Here is a 13,753-nt window from a genome sequence, read left to right as displayed (position 1 = left end):
ACTTTATTTCTTTGGCAGGATTTAGATTGGACTTCTCCCAATTTATTAGCCAGGCCAGTGACTGAAAAATTTTAAGGTCCTGCATAGCTGTTCTTGCAACATCCACTCTGTGTCTGCTTTTAGTAGACAATTGTCCAGATAAGGAATAATAGCAATACCTTGGGTTCTTAGATATGCTGCCACTACTACCATCACCTTTGTAAAAACCCTTGGGGCACTTGATATTCCAAAAGGCACGGCTGTGAATTGAAGATGTTCTGTCCTTGTTGGTCTTTTTATGGCTAACCTTAAGAATTTTTGGTAACTTTCCCTTATGGGAATGTGAAGGTAAGTGTTTTGCAGGTCTACATCACTTCTCTTTCCCGAAGCAATAAGGTGGATCTTATTGACTCCATTTTGAATTTCTTTTTGCAAATAAATTGATTCAGAAACCTTTGATCTATAATGGTTCTGTATTTACCATTTGGCTTTGGAATAAGAAAAATCGGCGAATACACCCCTTTAAACCTTTGTTTTTAAAGGGAACATAAATTAATACTTTCATTTCTTTGAATTCCTGAATTTCTAGTTCCATAGCCTGTTTTGCATAATCTCCTCTTGGTAAACGAGTCTCTATATATCTTGTTGGAGGAAGCTGATTGAATTCTATTGAATATCCTAGGTTTATTATTTGCAGCACCCATTCATCTGAGGTGATTTTTTTTCCATTCCTGAGCAAATCACCTTAATCTTCCTCCAACTGGCAAGGCATCATGCTGAGAAAGGTTTCTGATTGAAGCCTGGACGGCCTCTTCCTCTTGAAGGCTTCTTTGTGGGTTGGCTATAACTTCTATCTCTTGATGTCTTGCCACCCCTCAAATCTTGTCTGTATTTGTAAGCATTTCTGAAACCCCAAAAGGAAGGTCGCTTGTATGATTTCCTGTCTTGAGGCAAGCTCCTTACCATATCATCTAATTTCTATTCAACCAGGAGCTCCAGTTGTGACCCAAACAACTTTTCTCCCTCAAAAGGTAAATTAAGCAGATGATTTTTGGATGCTGTATCCGCTATCCTTGGCTTGAGCCATAAAGCCCTTTTGGCTGAGGTGGCAAATGCTGTAGTCTTGGCCAGTATAACCACTGAAGACAAAGCAGCTTCTGTCAAAAAATCAGCGGCTGAGATCACCATGAGCACATCTGAAAAAAAGATTTTCTTTTTTTAAAGCTTTTTCCAGTTGCATGAGCCAAACCTTAAGGGATCTAGCCACAGATGCAGCCGCCATATAGGTTTTCCTTAGGGCCCCATCTGCCTTCCTATCCATCGGATCTCTGAGGCCAGAACTATCCTCCATTGGTAGAGTTGTCCTTTTGACAGTTTTGGCTACAGGAGGATCAAGCTTTGGTACATCCCAGAATTTAGTGTGCTACACATCAAAGGGAAAAGAGAATTACATTTCTTTTGTGGAGCCCATTTCTCATCTAATACGGACCACTGACCTTTTATCTTGTTCCTAATAGCTTCATCCACAGGAAAAGAAGCTTCACGTTTGCTCATGTTAGCAAATAACCTGCTTGATTTTTTAGGGGGCTCTGAGGATTCCTCTAACCCCATTGAATCTCTGATAGCTGCAATTAGGGCCACTATATCATCAACAGGAAAAAAAAATCTTCAGATTCTGAAATTTCTCCTTCTGGCTGCATCTATATACTTCTTTTCTGGGTGCATCTATATATTTCTTCATATTCATACAAATGTACTTTCTTCATGCCCTTCTTTTTACATAGGTTCTGTTCCTATAAATTTCTTATTGTGGTTTAGTCTCCGCCCATTTTTTCCTATTATCCTGTTTTCTAGTGGTGTTCAGCCTTACTGAACACCAGACTAGGACAGGTAGAGAAGCCACTGATAAGAATGAGATTTTAGAGATGGATGTAATCTGTACGCTAGATATACACTTGCTGTCATGACTTGATGCTAATGCAATTGCCTACAGTAAATGTAAATTTTTTTTTTCCCTTGCCTTCTGTATCCCCCATTTAAGTGTTGAAAATGAAAATAAAGAAAATTAAAAAAAAATAGAATGACAGTTTCCTTTATTGTGCAAAGTATGGTGTTCCCCCCAACAGAAACTGTATGTCTTTTAGTAAAAACTGACAATGCAGATATGAACAGGAAGAAACAATGGTACTGATCTGTTATCTGATTATTAATTTATGATCAGAATTGTATTTTTAAGCCTTCTGCCTTTTGCAATGGACTGGATGAATGGGTATACTGTATATGTTTTTTTTTTTTTTCAAACCTGCTATTAAAATTATTTACTATTATTTTTTCTTTGTTTCTAAGAAATATCTGCGTAAAATCTACCAAAGCTTAATCTCCATTAAAAAAGTCCCTGTTGCTTTTTCTCTGCTGATTATTCCCCTATAATATACGTTGAATTATCACTTCATTTTCCAGAATTATCACTTCATTTTCCAGACTACAGATGTTCATTAAATAAATACATTGGCTGGGCTCCAAGAGACATATAACAAACAAAAGAAAATCTTAATTGCATATATTAACATTTATTTTACATTTTGCTTATTTGTTTTCCAGTACATTAACCTTAAAACCAATAGGATGTTTCACTAAATCGGCCATGAATAAAAGATTGGGTTTCTTTTCATTGTTTTTCCTTGAAACCTTGATTATATTTAATGGGCTTGGCTTACAAGATCCAAGCTCTGGATTTATGGGATGCATCCCCTAATTGTTGTAGAACCAGATTTTAGGTGTCTGATTAGGTGCCCTCCTATTTAAGAATCTTGTTGGGAAAGCATTCAAGAGTTAGCCACAGATCAGCAGTCAGATTGCCTCTGCATGCTCTGACACTGTTTAAATAAGTTTGCCAATTTTCATGAATATTGTAAAGAAATTTAATCAAAATTAAGCTGCACAGTTATAGAAATAGCACACAAGGAGATTTGTTACAGTGATTTTTAAAAAGAGGACCTCAGTGACAAGTCATTCCTTTTGTTTCCAGGAAGAAAATGATGTAGATCGCTATATATAATTGAAGATTTTTGGGGGATAAAGTGGCTAAAAAAAGGTAACTGCTTTTCAATATCAATTCTCTGTGTTGTAATTATGTACTGAATGGTTCCATAAACCAACATCTTTTAGACAGGGATGTAACATAAAATATGCATTTTTCCCATATCTTAGCCATGAATACTCAATGAACACAGGTGGTGACCCTCCTTGAAGATAGATCATATGTTTCCCCTTAAGTGGGTGAAGGTGCCTCCTGATTTATTTCATTTTGAATTAAATTTTTACACTATGTTAGCACCTTTAGGGTGCACTCTCTTTCAATTTTAGCTATTGATTTATGTTGTTTTATCTTTTGAGGAATTAATACTTAAAAGAGCTGCAAGGTGGATTCTGGTCCTGCGTGAATTATATTCTTTCTCAGTATGCTAAGGTCACCTGTTACTGCCAGGTGACCTTAGCACACTGAGGGAACTCAGCCTCAGAGGAGCCATATAACCTCTGCTGATGTAAAAAAGAAAAAACTCAATGCATTTCATCTGGAGATGGGCAGAGATGTAATGCTTTATAATACCTAAGGGAGATTTATCATACAAATGATCGGACCGTTCGTGTTTTCTGCGACTTAACACAACTTTTTCGTACTGTGCGTAAAAAAAACACGACAAAATCGTATTGTCGCAATGAGTACGAAAGTTTCGGATTCATTCAAGCTTCGTTATCGTGACTTTCCTTGGGCCCGGTTGGAACTGCACAGTGCCATTGATTCCTATGGGAGGCTTCCAAAATCATGCACAGAAGGATCAAAGTCGGAAAGGTTTTCTTGCATTTTACGATCGTTCGGATACAAAAATTTCGTGACTTTCGGATCGCCAATACAATATTATCGTGACTAATGCGATTTTTTCGTAAGCCTATTAGTGATATTTGCGATCTTCAGAAATTATTGTATCCAATCCGAATTTTTCCCATTCGGGATTCGAATTCGTGTCTTAATAAATCTGCCTCCAAGAGAATTATCCAAATGAGGACATGCCACAATTTTAATTTTTCAATTTTTAATTTAAAACTTGGCTACTTCCATCCATTATGATGGTACCGTGGACCATGCAATACAAGTTGAAATTATGAAGCTTATATACAGATTTCTACCACCTTCAAAGTTTCCTATAAAAAGTGTGACTACATCAAACTCTTACCCAGTGTCTCCAACTCTGCCATCAAATGGTGGTGCCTTCTTCATCTCAAGGATGGAAACAAAACTCATCATTTACTGAACTGTAAATATGGATTTAATAAACATTTGATGGTATCTCAATTATTTTTTTTCAATAGTTTAATTTCCACAGTTTTTTGATATTTGTTAGTACATCTGTACTTTTCATATAATTTTTAAATTGATGTTAAAATTATTGAATTCTTGTTTCATTCTTACTTACAATGTACCTTGTATTTCATGTACTCACTTTATTCCTTGCCCGCAGCAATAGTCTACACAAATATAAACAAAAGACAAAAAGAACAAACAATTTAGTGCCAAAACTGCCAAAACTTTAGTGTGGCTCCATCCTTCATCTTGTGGAATTATTTAGGTTATAAAATATAACTAAAATGGCAAATTTCATACAGGTCTCCCTATACTACAATTGAGAATGAAGAAGAAATAGACATTTTTGTCACTTCCTCTTGCCTCCTGCTGGATCTCTAACGTGCCCAATTTTTATCTGGAATTGTGCTATTTAGTGTGTCCTGGTAATTGTAGCCATCCCGCAGGTGTACATAGTTATATAGAACACAGCAAGCTTTTATTATATTGTCCACAAATTCAATTTCCAAATGTATTGGAATCCTCTGCGTTTGTTAGAGAGAATTCAACCTTGCGCTGTGCTCTTCAGTTATAGTTAAATAGTCTTTTTAGCACACTTCATTGTGAACCTGGGAAAGGCATCTAAAAATTACCTGTAAGGCCAAAGGCCTCGTACTTGACAAAAATGTATGGTATACCAGGGGCAGCAGTGACAGGCAATGGCTTGGGCTGAGGCAGGCATAGGGTTCCTTCTGATAGTCCTAGTGCTAAATTCCAGAAAGCGCCGGCATCACCAGTGCTTCCATAGGCTCTGACAGCAATTGTAGAAAATAAATAATTTGCCAGACAACTGAAAATTATTTGTTATAGTTATAGTAATCTTAGTACCCAAGGACTTGGTAAAATTGTAATCTGGATGCCTTTACTTTCATCTGGAGATGACATAATCTTTTGCATCTCAGACAAAATAAGCAGACAAATGTCTCGCACACTTTGGCTGATAGTGGTTCAGCCAAAATGGAATTGATAGTAGAGAGACGGTTTACACTTTTCAACCAAAAACAAAAGGATTCATTAAGAAATGAAAACACTATAATTATAGGCTCTGTGGTAATCCAAAATAAACACAAATTGCATTTTGGTTACCCATACCATGCAAGTTTCATTTTTTTTACAGACTAATCAAACCGTACACATAACCCCTGATCACACCAACATTTGCTAGAATCTACTGACTCCTAGAGGCAGGTTTATTAACATTCAGATTTGGGTGGTTTTACATTTTTTTTGAAACCACAATTAAACTCATTTCCACAAAAGCCACAAATGTCTAGACATTAAAAGATCCAAATTGATAAAGCACAAACAAATTAAATTGTGTAACAAAAATGAAAAGAACACAAAAAACACCAATTCTTCTTGGTTTTTACATTTTCTTGCGAAGCTTCGTGGAATTAAAAATGAAAAAAAAAAAAAAGGAAAACCTTTAAAGGAAATGTAACACTAAATTTTTTTAAGTAAAAAAGCTATTCTACCCTGCATCAATAATTGCCCTATCCTGCAAACCACTTAGTATTTTAAATGCTTTAATAGAAAATACCTGCAAAAACTTGGCTTCCTGTCAATTGAACTATGGCGATAAGGGGAAGGAAGGAGCTGCATCCACTATGCGATGATTGATTGAGCCTAGCCTGACTCCTTCCTATACAGAAAGAAGGCTAGGCTTGATCAATCGATCGTCGCATAGTGGATGCAGCTCCTTCCTTCGCCTTATACATTTGTGTTTTTCGTGGTTTTGAAATTTGTGAAAAAAAATGTAAATGTTAGTAAATAGTCCCCATAGTCCAGGCCAGACCATAACAAATGACAAACATAACAGAATGACTGTGACAGCAGCAGGGCAATATTACAATACAGCATACTAATCACGGTGTAAGACACAGTTTTGCCTTTGATAAAATACGATCCCTCATAAATGAGAGTCAGTAGTTTATCAAAACTTGTCATTCTGAAAATATTTTGAAACTTTTCTGGATAGCTTTGTAGCTAAGAATATAACACTCTAAATTGTCCATTTCTCAGACACTGATCAGTGAGAGGTTGTACCCAATATTGTCTAGCCAACACACTGGGGCAGATTTATGAAAATTTGAGTCGACAGAAAAAACTTGGCAAGTAAAATCTACCGAGGTTTAATAGAACTGAATTGTCTCTAACAACTTCATTTATTTATTTTCTGAGTTAATAAAATATTCAAGTTTGATGTGATTCTTGCCAGTGTGCGACTTAGTGCGACATAATGCACATGGGTATATTCTATCTATTCTATTCTATTCTTTTTTAAAGAATAAATTAGCAGTTGAGAAGAAAAGTTGCATGAGTTTGTTGGTTATTTTTTTTCATGTCCACTTACCCCCATCTCATAAAGTAGCCAGCTTTGGACACAAGTACATATAAGGAATGGTGTCAGTTTGGCTGCATCTATTTTTGGGCCAATTTTAGAATTAAGCCTTTGTATGTCTTTTACAGTTGCTTTTAGCCAGGGATTAGTGGTGGCATATGGGACATACCAACCATAGAACACTTCCCGGTCTATCCTAAAAGATTCAGATGTCCTATGTAGATTTGTAATTGCAAGTCCCAGAAGATTTGTTTCTTTATAAAAGATCACAGAACCTCATATGTTATATTAATACTTACACAACTCTGCATTTGACACAACTTTATTAAATTGACCCCCCCACAGTTTACTGCTGCAGAGTATGTGCAAATGTCTTTTTTTGCCACATAAAGAAGAATACAATATTCTAATAGCTTTTGAATTGATGTCAATGATTTGAATTACATTGTTATGTATTTAAACTTTATGCAAGCAAGGGGGCATTCGAGGTAAAATTGTAACCTTAGCCTCTTGCACAATCAGATAAGAGAGCAGATTAAAAAAGACGGACACTTGCTAAGCACAAAACACAACACCCAAACTGATGCTTACAGATCTACTTCTCACAACCAAAAAAGTTGGTAACGCTATAGGCCTTTGGACTTTGTTTCAATAATATCCACAAAATTCGGAAAGATATTTTAAAATATTCTAATATATGGAGGTTGTGATTTCCACAGCAATTAACAAAGAGATACAAATCAAGCTGCACTCTCATTTTTGAGTGGCTCAGGATTAAAATCTGCATTTGTGTGAATCTTTAAATCATTTTTATCTGCTTTATTGTTTATGCTGATGTTTGTAAATTGCAGCCTACCTAGCAATTCACATTATTTAATTTAAATGGAAATTGGAAATATCAGAGTATGAAATGCATGCATTTTAAAAAATACTGTTTTTAAAGGAAAAGCTGCTTTAAACCTGGGGCACCCCTTGGCAGAATACCGTCAAAATGCAACAGTCACAAAGTATTTATCCTGGGCATGAACAAACAAAACTATCTGGTTTTATTATACATTAATAAAAACATTTTGAAAGTGAACTACATGCATCTGTTCTGCATGAAGAGCTGTGTACAGAAGCTAGGATACTGTCTATTGTAAAAAGCAGTAAACCTATATGGCACCATAGCAGATGCAGCTGAAAAGATATCCCATTATTTTGCAGTGCAAGGGATAAGATATTGTAACTAGTAACAAAAAAAGGTAAACTTTGTTTTTAACAACAAATCAAGGTACACTTCATTTTTTAAATAGATGCCCCCACCAAACAAATGTAATTGTTTCTGGTTCTTGCAATTCTATACAGTATATTCACAACTTCTTTTATTTTATTGATTAAACATATCCTACATTGAACTAATGGGCTTCTGAAATCAATTATCATCCATTCTTTCATGAAGATTTGCTCCAGGCTGTTCAGGTTAGTTTGAAGTTGTTTGTCCGGTTAGTGCCACAGATCTTAGGGGAAGATATATCAAAATGTGAGTTCAGAGATTAATACATAAACACTCATCCACGTTCTATTCATTCCTATGGGGTTTTTAGAAGCGTATTTATCAGCTGGTAAAAGTTAGAACTCACCATTAGATAAATACGCTTCTAAAAATCCCATAGGAATGAATAGAACGTGAGTTTTGAGTTTTTATGTATTAAGCTCTAAACTCACATTTTGATTAACCTGCCCCTTTAATTTGAAGCCTTTTGGTTCTAATATATGTCCTTCTGAAAGTAACATATGGGGTGGGGGTGGCATCATATTTGTGGACGCCTTTTCTGCAACAGGGACTTTTAAAACAGCAGGAGGATTCAATGGAGCAAAATACAGTTAAATACTGCATGATAACCTGTTTTAGACTACTAAAACTCAAGACTCGAGTTTTTTTGCATTAAAAATCATGAAATTGAATGATTTAAAAGAAACGTGGATTTTTGTATATTTTTTTAAGCAAAAAGAAACAAAACAACTGGAAAAACTTTAATGTAAAACTTCAGCATCTAATAGCTTGAGAGATTACATAAATATAATGGGAGTTGTCCAAGTTAAAATTGTAACTATTTAGTCAATTCGAGCTTGATTTTGATTTTTTCAAGCTTTGTGGCCCATTAAAAATTACCTGAAAATTTTTAGGTATTTGGTTTTTTTTTTACATTTTGAAATAACATTTTATTTGTTAGTAAATAAGGTAACATTTGCTGTTTTTTTAAAATTTGAGGTTAATCAAAGTAGAAAACAAATTCAAATTTTGAAAAATAGGCCTCCCCGTATTGAAGTGCATTGACATCAATGGGCATTTCTGTGCAACTTTTTTTTTAACTGCTCCACATTTTTGCAGCCATTGGAGAGTCTATGGGCTTTTTTCATGGCGAAACCTGGCAAAGTTTTGCTTATCACTAGTTATTGCTTGCATAAGTTGGCTGTTCAAAAATATGATAGTGTGGGCGTTTAATACAAATTACAATGTTACACTATGAAAACATATTTTCAATTTCATCCCTGTGAAAGAAAAATGTAATGGAGAACAAAATTTCAGTGTAGGATTTGTAGTTCAGTAAAATAAAAGAATTGGGCAAGGGACAAAATTCTCTTAAAAGGCACTGTGTTTGCTCAGCGCCCTGGGACACGGGTCATTGTCCCACAGTCTGTGCAGAGGGGATGTGCGCAGGCACAGCTGCTACATCTGCAGGTCATGAAGCAAAATGTGCTTTGTTTAGGATATTCCCCTTGTTTGGCACTTGGATTGATGGATTATTATTTCTGTGTGTGTTTGCTATTGGAACATAGTATCCTCAGCAACACCTAATAATTTTCATTTAGGCACTGATACTGCCTAAATGGGGGTTGGCTTGCTACAAACTGGTCAATATGATCTTTGTCCAGTTCTTGTCATTACCTTAATGCACACATAAATAATATAAACCTGTATACCAGGGATCCCCAACCTTTTATACCCATGAGCCACATTCAAATGGAAAAAGTGTTGGAGAGCAACACAAGCATGGAAAAAGTTTCTGGGGGTGCAAATAAGAGCTATAATTGGCTATTTGGTAGCCCCTATGTGGACTGGCAGCCTACAGAAGACTCTGTTTGGCTTTACACTGGGTTTTATGCAATCAACACTTGCCTCCAAGCCAGAAATTAAAAAATAAGCACCTACTTTGAGGACACTGGGAGCAACATCCAAGGGGTTGGTGAGCAACATGTACCATATACCTTAAAGGAGAAGGAAAGGTGTGCCACCATCTTCTTTCATTTACCTTGGTGTCTCCTTTACCAATTTTAGGAGGGCCCAGCAGGGGACATGTAGGAAGACCAAACAAATTATGGTGGTGTCATCCACAGTTCCTGGGCTATGGTATGTTTTTATGAAGACTAGTTGAGCTAACACTGGTGGCCTAACAACTTGGCATCTCATTACCCCTTTTCTTATTTCTAGCATGGGCATTTAAAAGTCTTTTAGCACATGTATCACTGCATGTTTCACAATTGCTGACTTCCAATTTCTAATAAAGCATTGTTGTACTTAACTTGTATTGTCAAGTTAACCTGAGTTTAATTAGGGTGTAAAGGGGAGCATATGTTATGAAAAAAATGAAAATTTTCTAAAAGGACATGACTTTATCAAGATTCAAATAAAGCCTGTGGGTCTAATGTCCATTTACAAGTATCTGTCATCCTGCCCCTAAAAGGGAGACACGCACAGATATAGCGCTTGGGGGTGACATCACAACCTCTATTTTGTTCTGGAAGTGATTTAATGTCCCCATTTGGCACCTATATAAAATTACACAATAATTAGCTCTACTTAACTAGAACATTATGTCTACGAATTGAGAACATTATTTCTGAAAAGTGGCAGTTGCAAAGTGTACATCAGGATCTTGCTGATGAACATAAGATTAGCAAAAAGTTTTTGTATATTTACATCAATTACAAATTGTGTGAAAATTGTATGACAAGAACTTCAGCATCTTAAAGAGATTGTATGCACCCCTTTGTTTCACATGTTAAATGAAATGGCCAGTATTGTGGTTCCTAATATATAGACTACATACTATTGCCAATCTCATTGCCAATCTCATTGTTACATATCTTTGTGATGTTAAAGTAATACTGTCATGGGAAAACATGTTTTTTTTTTTTTTTCAAAACACATCAGTTAATAGAGCTTCTCCTGCAGAACCCTGCATTGAAATGCATTTTTTAATTTTTTAATTTCACAGGGGGACTAGCCAAGTTCTTCATTTCCCAGGGTGCCACAGCAATGTGACCTGTGCTCTAATAAACTTCAGTAACTTTACTGTTGTGCTGCAAGTTGGAGGGATATCACCCCCCCCCCCCAGTAGCTGATCAGCAGAACAATGGGAAGGATTCAGCTATTCAGCTGCCTGAACTGATGGGCTAATAGCACTGCTGGTACTGTTATGAAATTTAGGGAGTGGGCACACAGGCAAAATTGCTAATATTGCTCCACAATATTTTAGGGTGGCTACAGGCATTTCTCTGCCAGCTAAAATACACTGCCCCATGTGCCATTAGCCTTTCTTAGCTGTACAGTACACAGTATGCACTTGTAAATAGTGGTACTATGAAAAATAACTCCAAACCCTAAATACATTTTAGAATGAGTAGAAAAAGTAGTGGCACCCAAATTAAATTGAATACAGCGAGAGACAGAGGGCAGTGGCACCTAAAATACATTAAATACAGCAGGAAGCAGCCTCAAATAGATTAAAGACAATAATTTCCTGCACCCCAGACCCCCTTACCCGTTCAAAAAGCAGGTTTCTTAGGGCTAAAGAAGATTTCAGCATTTAAGTTTGATGATATATGCTGTGATTGCCGAAAGGCTTTAAATGTTTGTACTTTAATACCATTGAAATCAGCTAATTTTATAAAACTGTTTGTGATTTTATGCTAATTTGTATCAGCATAAATTTTGTACTTCTGGCTTAAAATATGCAACTTTTTATAGCTTTTTACACAAATTTTCACTTTAGAAATTTTTCAGTGCCTGAATATGTCCCACTGACTTGAATGGCACAGTAATGTGAATTAAAGGCATTATCTTTGCCGTTAGTCAAATATGCACAAATAATTTATCTCCATAATCAGGTTTGAGCTCAAATTCAAAATAGGCCCTGGCATTTCAGTCTGGGCTGCATATATAGCGATTCTTGATAAAGTGCACAGTACTTGTATAGGTGTATACGGGTGGGCGATATCAGGGAGCGTTTAGGTAGAAAAAAAATAATTTGATGGTTTGGCCCTGGGGCCAAACGATTGGATTATGTGGGCGGAAAATGGGGCAGTCGGTTCGGGGACCGCATCAACGAGCCGATGCGGTCCCCGATCCGACTGGATTTTCTAACCTGGCCGATTGATATCTGGCCAATTTCAGGCCAGATATAGGTCAGCCAGGCCCCTCGGTTCTGCCCCTACACGGGCCGATTAGCTGCCGAATCGGTCCAAGGGACCCGTGTATGAGGACCTTAAGTACAATAATTAAATGTGCTGAAACCAAAATGCTTCACAATTCCACAATCCCTTGGTACAGAACATAAAAGAGAATATTACCAATAATGTAATAAAATTTATTAAATTTAAGTTTGCAGCTCTGTGTGTTTTGCCTTGAGGTTATTTTTGTTTTTAATATACCACACAATGTTATTTTTAATTTTTATGTGCTTCCTCGTAGTTGCTGTTTGATTTTTGGGGCCTGATCAGAGGGGTAAAAGGAAAGGGAGATGCAAACAGTTAATAATTGTATCAATGGGAGCACCAAGCACGGTGCTGATTGCACTTTTGGTATCCATAACCAGGTGTATGGCAGTATTCACAGGTAGCAAAGCTTTAGAATTGCATCATTTATTTTACATCAGCTTTTTCACCACTTGTGGTGTAAATTAATTCACACTCTGTAACTGTTCTGGTGCTGAATATTTATATTTAGGTATGAATACCTCCATGAAGTGTCCAGAAGAAGCAACCAAAGCTTCTAGATGTATTTGAGATGGAAGTTGGCTATAAAAGTGCAGCAGTGCAGTTTCCATAGAGATTGTGCCCTGTTATCACGTCTCATTGCTATCTCATTGCTAATCTTGTAATTGAACTCACACACAATTTAAACGTAGCTGTGGGCTCATACATCCCTGTTTAGCATCTTAATTGTCCTCACCCAACATGTATTTGCTGCCTTCTATAGGGAGATGCCCTATGTTTCATAATTAACTTATACCCTGCATTTTGTTTAGATGCCTCTGTCTGCATGATGTACATGAACACATTCTGTAAATCTATAGAGGGATAAACATGCATCTGAGGAAGACAAAATAATTGTTTTCTAAATGGACCCTGCCATTCTTTGCAGCTTAAAGATATCAGTCACAAGCAGAATTTCTATTCAGCCTACGAGAAGGAACACTGCTCTATTAGCAAGAACAATTCTTTAAGCGGTAGACAGATGTGCTCATTTATAGCATTTTAAACCCTTTGGTACATAAAATGCCTCATAAAAAACCGTACTGTGTATAACCAAGAAGTGCTTTTTTTTTTTATTATTTGACGGGACTTATTTACTAAGCACCATTTTTCTTTTATCATAGATACTAGATTAAAAATAATGAATACATTGTGCAACATTTTGTTATCATATATATATTTTTCAGTTAGAGAACTGACTAATGAATTTAGTTACAAGTCCATTGTGTAACCAGTATTAAATTGTGTTAGTCGGGTACCTGAAATACAGTAGCCGTTCTTTAGCAAATAGCTTTCTGTAATTTTATGGTAACAAAGCTGCTGGACATGAAAGCACTAACCACTTTACCTGTACAAACAATTTCCAAGCAATAAACAGAGAATGCTGGTGATTTATGGATCAGAAAAGTATGTGACACACCTGATCAGTTATTGCAATTGCTGGGATTACACACTGGCATCAGGAAAGCTACCTCTGCAAGCGACAGTGCCTACAACGTGCCAATAGATGG

Source organism: Xenopus tropicalis, chromosome 2 (assembly GCF_000004195.4).
Source record: "Xenopus tropicalis strain Nigerian chromosome 2, UCB_Xtro_10.0, whole genome shotgun sequence".
Taxonomy (NCBI): Eukaryota; Metazoa; Chordata; class Amphibia; order Anura; family Pipidae; genus Xenopus; species Xenopus tropicalis.
Note: the sequence above shows the minus strand (reverse complement) of the source record.